The sequence below is a fragment of the Stigmatopora nigra genome, chromosome 2, assembly GCF_051989575.1.
Source record: "Stigmatopora nigra isolate UIUO_SnigA chromosome 2, RoL_Snig_1.1, whole genome shotgun sequence".
NCBI classification, from domain to species: domain Eukaryota; kingdom Metazoa; phylum Chordata; class Actinopteri; order Syngnathiformes; family Syngnathidae; genus Stigmatopora; species Stigmatopora nigra.
Genome location: NC_135509.1, coordinates 13,311,222 through 13,317,416, shown reverse-complemented (window position 1 = coordinate 13,317,416; position 6,195 = coordinate 13,311,222). Strand labels below are relative to the sequence as shown.

At 44.2% G+C, this 6,195-nt stretch overlaps 1 long non-coding RNA gene across 1 annotated transcript; it reads right to left on the bottom strand.

Moving 5' to 3' along the window:
- Positions 1 to 1,033: 1,033 nt before the first annotated feature.
- On the bottom strand, positions 1,034 to 5,798 carry LOC144210981 (uncharacterized). Its single transcript, XR_013329498.1, has 3 exons — positions 5,721 to 5,798; positions 3,686 to 3,849; positions 1,034 to 1,172 (listed from the first exon to the last, which is right to left on the bottom strand). It is a non-coding gene; the product is annotated as an uncharacterized LOC144210981 (long non-coding RNA).
- Between the last annotated feature and the right edge of the window lie 397 nt (positions 5,799 to 6,195).

The following is a 6,195-nucleotide window of genomic DNA, read 5'->3' as shown; positions in this document are numbered from 1 at the left end:
TTGAGCGCGAATGAGTTGAATGGCCCGGTCCTTCCACTCCACCTCCTCTAGGACTTTTGTGAGCCCTTCTTGTGGCTACCTCTTCACAGATGTTGTTGTTAGATTATAATAGCCAGGCCGGATGCTTTCAGCATGGAGCCAAGCGCCGTGTCCCGCTCTCACGGGCCCATTTGTTGACGGCTATAGTCTTTCTTTTCCCACATGGCTGAAGTGTGTTCTTCCTCCAACTTTTGTGGCCTAAGTTTCTTGCTCAAGTACAGCTTTGGTCTCTCTTAATCAAACAAGTAGAATATCTCCTGATGAAAAGTTGGACTGGTGAGTGCCTGTTGCAGCGTACTCGGGGTGTCATTGTCTCGATTCTTCTTCTTCCGCCGAGCTGCCTCTCAATAGAGGGCCTTCACAAGGTTCTCATGGTGGACTCCATGATGAGAATACGAGTGTTGTACAGCAAAACATAAAAACGAGGCTTGTTAAATTCCAACCATAGGATGTTAATCTAAAAGTTTCTGAGAGTAAATTGCAATAAACGTACTTAAGAAGGCTGTATATCTCATTTTGCCACAGTTAGAGTAATATTTTGACGTTTGTGAATTTGCGGCGTCCACTGTTTATGCTTTGGTTCCAGTCTGCCTGCCTGGTGTCGTGGCATTTGTGTTGGAACTCTTTCTTCCGACCCAAGGGGAACGAGGGGGACTGGCACGCTGATCAAATGCAGAAAAATAATCCCTTAATCACCTGGGTATTGCCAGTTGGAGGTTTTATCTGCATTGGAAGTGAAAGCCTCCAGTGCCAAGTGATTACAGCATTTGATCTGGCTAATCATGTCTTCACTGGCCTGCCTTGGACCCCAAGGCTGTGTAGCTCTAATCCACAGTGCATTCTAGTGGAATCGCATTACACAAAGACCACCGGGGTTCTCCTAGAGAGGAGAAGTTCAAGGAAGGGGTTGTCATGGAAACAGGCTTTTCTCTCTCTCTCTCTCTCTCCCCGTCCCCGACACACGCGCACAGCCTCGTGGGGTAGATAAGCAAAGGACAGGTTCTATGTTTACTTCCCGTGAACCCTCCAATCCCTCGAGCAAGCCGGGGCGCGATAAGACCCGAGCCGCTGAAGACCACGGGTTGGAGATAAGAGGCAGAGCTGCCGTCAGCCTCCGACCGGGATGAAGAAACCTGCAAAAAAAAGTGGGATTCATTTGGATTAGGTCGGATTGCTTCTGCTTGCCGCGGTCAGACTATCGTTCGTTTTATGCACTTGAGTGTGGCATCACGTGATGGACCTAATGCTGTATTAGAGCCAGTCCAAAGTGAGTTGGTGTAACTGCTGCTGATTCTTTTCCCCATTTAATCATCCCAATCTTTCTGGTTTTGTTCCAAGTTTTCACCCAAAAAGTGTTTTTTCTTTGTTTTTTTCCCCCTCAATACCCAAGATAATGCTTCTATCTTTGAAGCCCCACGTGTTTCATTATTATGCACAGTATGCTAACATGATTATACTATATTTCAACTCATATTCTTTGAATAAGGCACAGCTGGAGGTCTAAACGCAACATGACTAATTACATGGAAAAATGTGCTGCATTCTGTTTCAGGAGATTCCTTCCTGGCCTCATTTTGATGTGATAATACACAGAAAAATGGAGTGGAGGTGTATAGAATAAACAGTACACTTATAGAATATATATACAATGAAAAAAAAGTCTTACTATACTACATGTACGTACAAGATATTTGTTGAATGCAAATAGCAGATAAGCGGATAAGTCAACAGTCTTCCACCTCTGTGGTCCTGGGTTCAAATCCCAGTACATGCAAAGATTTTCCCAATATTATTCAGTTAAAAGAATAAGTACTACCACCTAAGACCTCAGTCTTCCACCTCTGTGGTCCTAGGTTCAAATCCCAGTACATGCAAAGATTTTCCCAATATTATTCAGTTAAAAGAATAAGTACTACTACCTAAGTGTTTAACTGAATAAGGCTTCATTGGTGGATGAAGGATTTTGTCCAAAAAAATGACGAAGTGCTCCACCCATTTCCTTGGATAAAACGTTCCAACACCCATGTATAAGTGGGGCACGAGTTGGTGTAGTGGGTAGCTCACTTGCCTTCGGCCGGGAGGACCTGGGTTCGCTTCCCGGTGTCGCACGTGGATGAATGATTTTGTCCAAAAAAATGACTAAGTGTTTCACCCATTTCCTTGGATAAAACGTTCCAACACCCATGTATAAGTGGGGCACGAGTTGGTGTAGTGGGTAGCTCACTTGCCTTCGGCCGGGAGGACCTGGGTTCGCTTCCCGGTGTCGCACGTGGATGAATGATTTTGTCCAAAAAAATGACTAAGTGTTTCACCCATTTCCTTGGATAAAACGTTCCAACACCCATGTATAAGTGGGGCACGAGTTGGTGTAGTGGGTAGCTCACTTGCCTTCGGCCGGGAGGACCTGGGTTCGCTTCCCGGTGTCGCACGTGGATGAATGATTTTGTCCAAAAAAATGACTGAGTGTTTCACCCATTTCCTTGGATAAAACGTTCCAACACCCATGTATAAGTGGGGCACGAGTTGGTGTAGTGGGTAGCTCACTTGCCTTCGGCCGGGAGGACCTGGGTTCGCTTCCCGGTGTCGCACGTGGATGAATGATTTTGTCCAAAAAAATGACTAAGTGTTTCACCCATTTCCTTGGATAAAACATTACCACTGAATACTACAGAACAGGTTCACAAATTGTGTTTCAAGTCAAGGAACACTTAAGTTTGATTATCGCAAAGTTATTTTCATTAGATCAGGTCACCAGTTAATATCTAGCAGCTGGTAGGCGTGGGGTCACTATGAATCACGAATTCCAACTAGGTACGTTCTGTCTCCAAAGCAATGAGAGTATTGGATTCAATTGTTAGAGAAACTGGATCTGGACCTTATTTTTCTATTTTTTGTTCCCTCATCTGTTTTCTCACAAGTGAAGCACTCTGTAGTACCTCTTTATTGTTGTCCATTGACACATCTGTCACTCCCAGTATTCCCACTGAGTCACCCAAAAACAGAGGGACATTAGATTGAAAAGACCGACGAGCAATCTTTGGATCTCACAATCTTTCAAAAATCCATTATGACATAATCATGTTTTTTCTTGAAAGCCCAGCGGAGGGTCGTCTGTCAGTTTGAACTCCTCTCTTTGCTGCCTGGCCAGAGCAAAAACAGCCGTTGTGTGTTAATAGAACCCAGAGGCACTGTGAAACCTGACCAGCCATTCTGCTTTACGCGCTCGGCCAGGAGATTAAAGTCGGGGAAACATTACTGGGGGGCTGGATAATTGCCCCATGTCTCCGGCAGACAAAAGGCATCGTTGGGCAATTCCCTGGGTAAATTGTCAGGAGAGGCTCAAGGATCCTTCAAGGCTGCAGCAAATTGTACACCGCCGTCCGGCAGACTAGCAATTTTTGGATATTATGAGCCTTCCGTATATCCTTGGCCGTAATGACAACTTGCACTCTGATAATGGAGTGGTGCCACCGGATAGTCTTTGTGAGTGCGCTTACAATATAGACATTAAAGCCCTACTTGTCACTTTGCGTTGGTTCTTGTTTTTAAATCCTCGCTTGAAATTATTATATATATTTTTTTCTTTGGTTGCCCAGACTAAACACATGGCATTAATGCAGAAATTATATTGGTGGTAACTACTTACAACTGTAGACAACAGCAGCTCCAGTCTACTCAGCGAGGAGTGGTCAGTTTTCCGCTTCAAAACAGACTTGTGGTCCACTGCCAAAGTCTGCATTGACCGCATCGGTCAAGAGAAGCCAAGGTTTGGTGGGCGGTTCTGTATTTACTTCTTGACATCTTTTGTGGCTGTAAGGTGCATTAAGAAGACACATTACAAATGAAAGCATCAAGAGAATGGACCCGAACACTTAGTAGTATTATATTATCGTATTAGTGTCCAGATATAAAGAACAGCAAATTAAATTTGTAGATCATAAGATAGTAGGGTTGCAAGTGACCAATTTAATGAGAAGATCTTTATACTTTGGCTACAGCCATCAATAAATGTTTTAGCCAAATGGCATATTGAAAAGATGAGGACATTTTGCATTGGATCCATTGGGATTTGATTTGCGCTTAACCAATGGATGCATTGTTACACTCTCCCTTTTATGGTGTCGTCCTTGTTTCGACTCCCTCAAGATAATCTGTGTGAAGATTTGGACACGCCACCAATGAGCAGCCTCAATTCGAAAAGCATCTTGCTGATAACCTTGAGGTGGACAGGGGGCATCTCCAGCAGTTAATGAGTTGCTGTCAAGTGTCCAAATTAAGTCAAGCTTTTGTCAGGGCTCTCTTTTACTCAAGCACTTTCACTCACTCAGTCACGCGACCCCCCGATCCCATTCTGGCAATTTTGTCTCTGCCTACCTGCTTAACGCTCCATTGGCTTTGTGTTGTCTGCCTTTGGCTCAGAGCTTCCCTCCTAGTCATGGCGGTTCATGTTTGGAATTAGCCGCTTAATGAGAACAAAAGGAATTAATTGGTGGTTTTAAGCCTAATGAGACGCCTGTGAAATTAACGGGCCTCATCAATAGAAACAAATAAAAATCCTCCGGCTTGTTGTTGGGCTGCATTATTCTGACAAAGCGTTTCACACAATGAATAATGGTGGGTCACGGGGACCATCTGTGTGCTTTTTAAAGAAAAACAAAAAAAAACTGCATGAGGGGGGTGCTTTATGGTCTGGCTGTTAAAGATGGGGATGGAAAATGGGAATGAAAGAACGGCGAAAGTTGAAGGGGGAAAAAACTATATCTAAAATTGCTGGCTTTATTCATCGTCTACTAGCATGATACCGCTGTCCAACCATGGTTACAAAAGAAGTCCAAAAAACATGCGCATTAGCATGTGAAAGGTACTTGCTGTCGAGAAAAGCAAAGAGCTCTGATTTGGAGGGATATTTAACCTCTATTCAGACAGCAACAAAAGGCTGGCTGTCACACTGAGAGCTCTGCTTCAGCCTGATTGGGGCTTGCTTGCGAGGCAAGGGGGAGGGCCGGGGATCACAGACCTCATTTGTTCCCCCTCTTTACTTTAGCCTGTCTCTATTCCCACTGAAGAGCTGCATTTCCTCTCGGCAGGCCCAAGCCAAACCCCTCCCCCGGCTTCCTCTTGTCTCAAAGTAAATGTCTGACCCGAGGAATAAATTGGACGAGAAGGAGGAGTAATACGGCTCTATCGTGCCCGGTGACCTATTATTTACAGCATGACGAGTGCCCCGTCATCTGCATTCTAAATTCCACCCTAGAACGGTTCAATTATACACATTCAAAAATAGCTATAGTTTCTGGGAAAATGTAAATGTCCTGAAATCAGCAAACTTTGATTGGAAGAAATGCAGAAAATATTTTTGGGGAAATATCATATAAGTCAGAACTGATCCTTAAAATCCACTTGAATCCAAAACCAGCCTTCCCAAGACCAAGAAAAATCTCTAAAAAAATTGTCCAAATTAAATTTGAATGTTGTTTTTAGGTTCTATTTGCGCGGCATAATGTATGTAGAGGTGTGGACGCCATGTCAGAGAAGGGGGCTCTATTGTTCAAAGACTAAGAAGAGGGGGAAATAGGTTGGATAGGGGTAAGGCTGGATGTTAACATTGATATGAAAGTTCATAGCTTTGTATTGATAAAGGTGTGATGGAAAATAAGAAAAGTCCAGTGTACATTTTTTACCTCCAATTGTGAACTGATCCCAGTGAGATCCCTTTTGCCGAGCAAATAAACAGGCTTCATCTTCGGGGGCAGGCGTGCTGTCTCGGTGTTGTTTAGCACTCCAGGAGCAGATAAGGAATTCTTTGATGGGCTTGGGAGAAACTAGAGTGATTTAGAGCGGCTAATCTGATTTACACAGAGATGCTCTGGCCACTGCAAGGACCTGTAATTACATAGAGGGATTAGGTGAGCGCCCCGGTAGCTCTCAACCTGTAAGAAGGATGAGATAACTCAAGGTTTAAGGCATGAGAACTGCTCAACAACAGTTTACCGATTAGGTCGTTTGCTGCCATTGACGACGGTTAATGTCCAATCCATTTCAAACTGGAGCTCTCTTGCCCCCCAATGGCACCGAACGAGTTAAAACAGAAAGAGCGGCACGCCAGACTGCCGTTTCTAATGTGTGCCGGGCTAATCCACTCATTGCTTTGTGCCT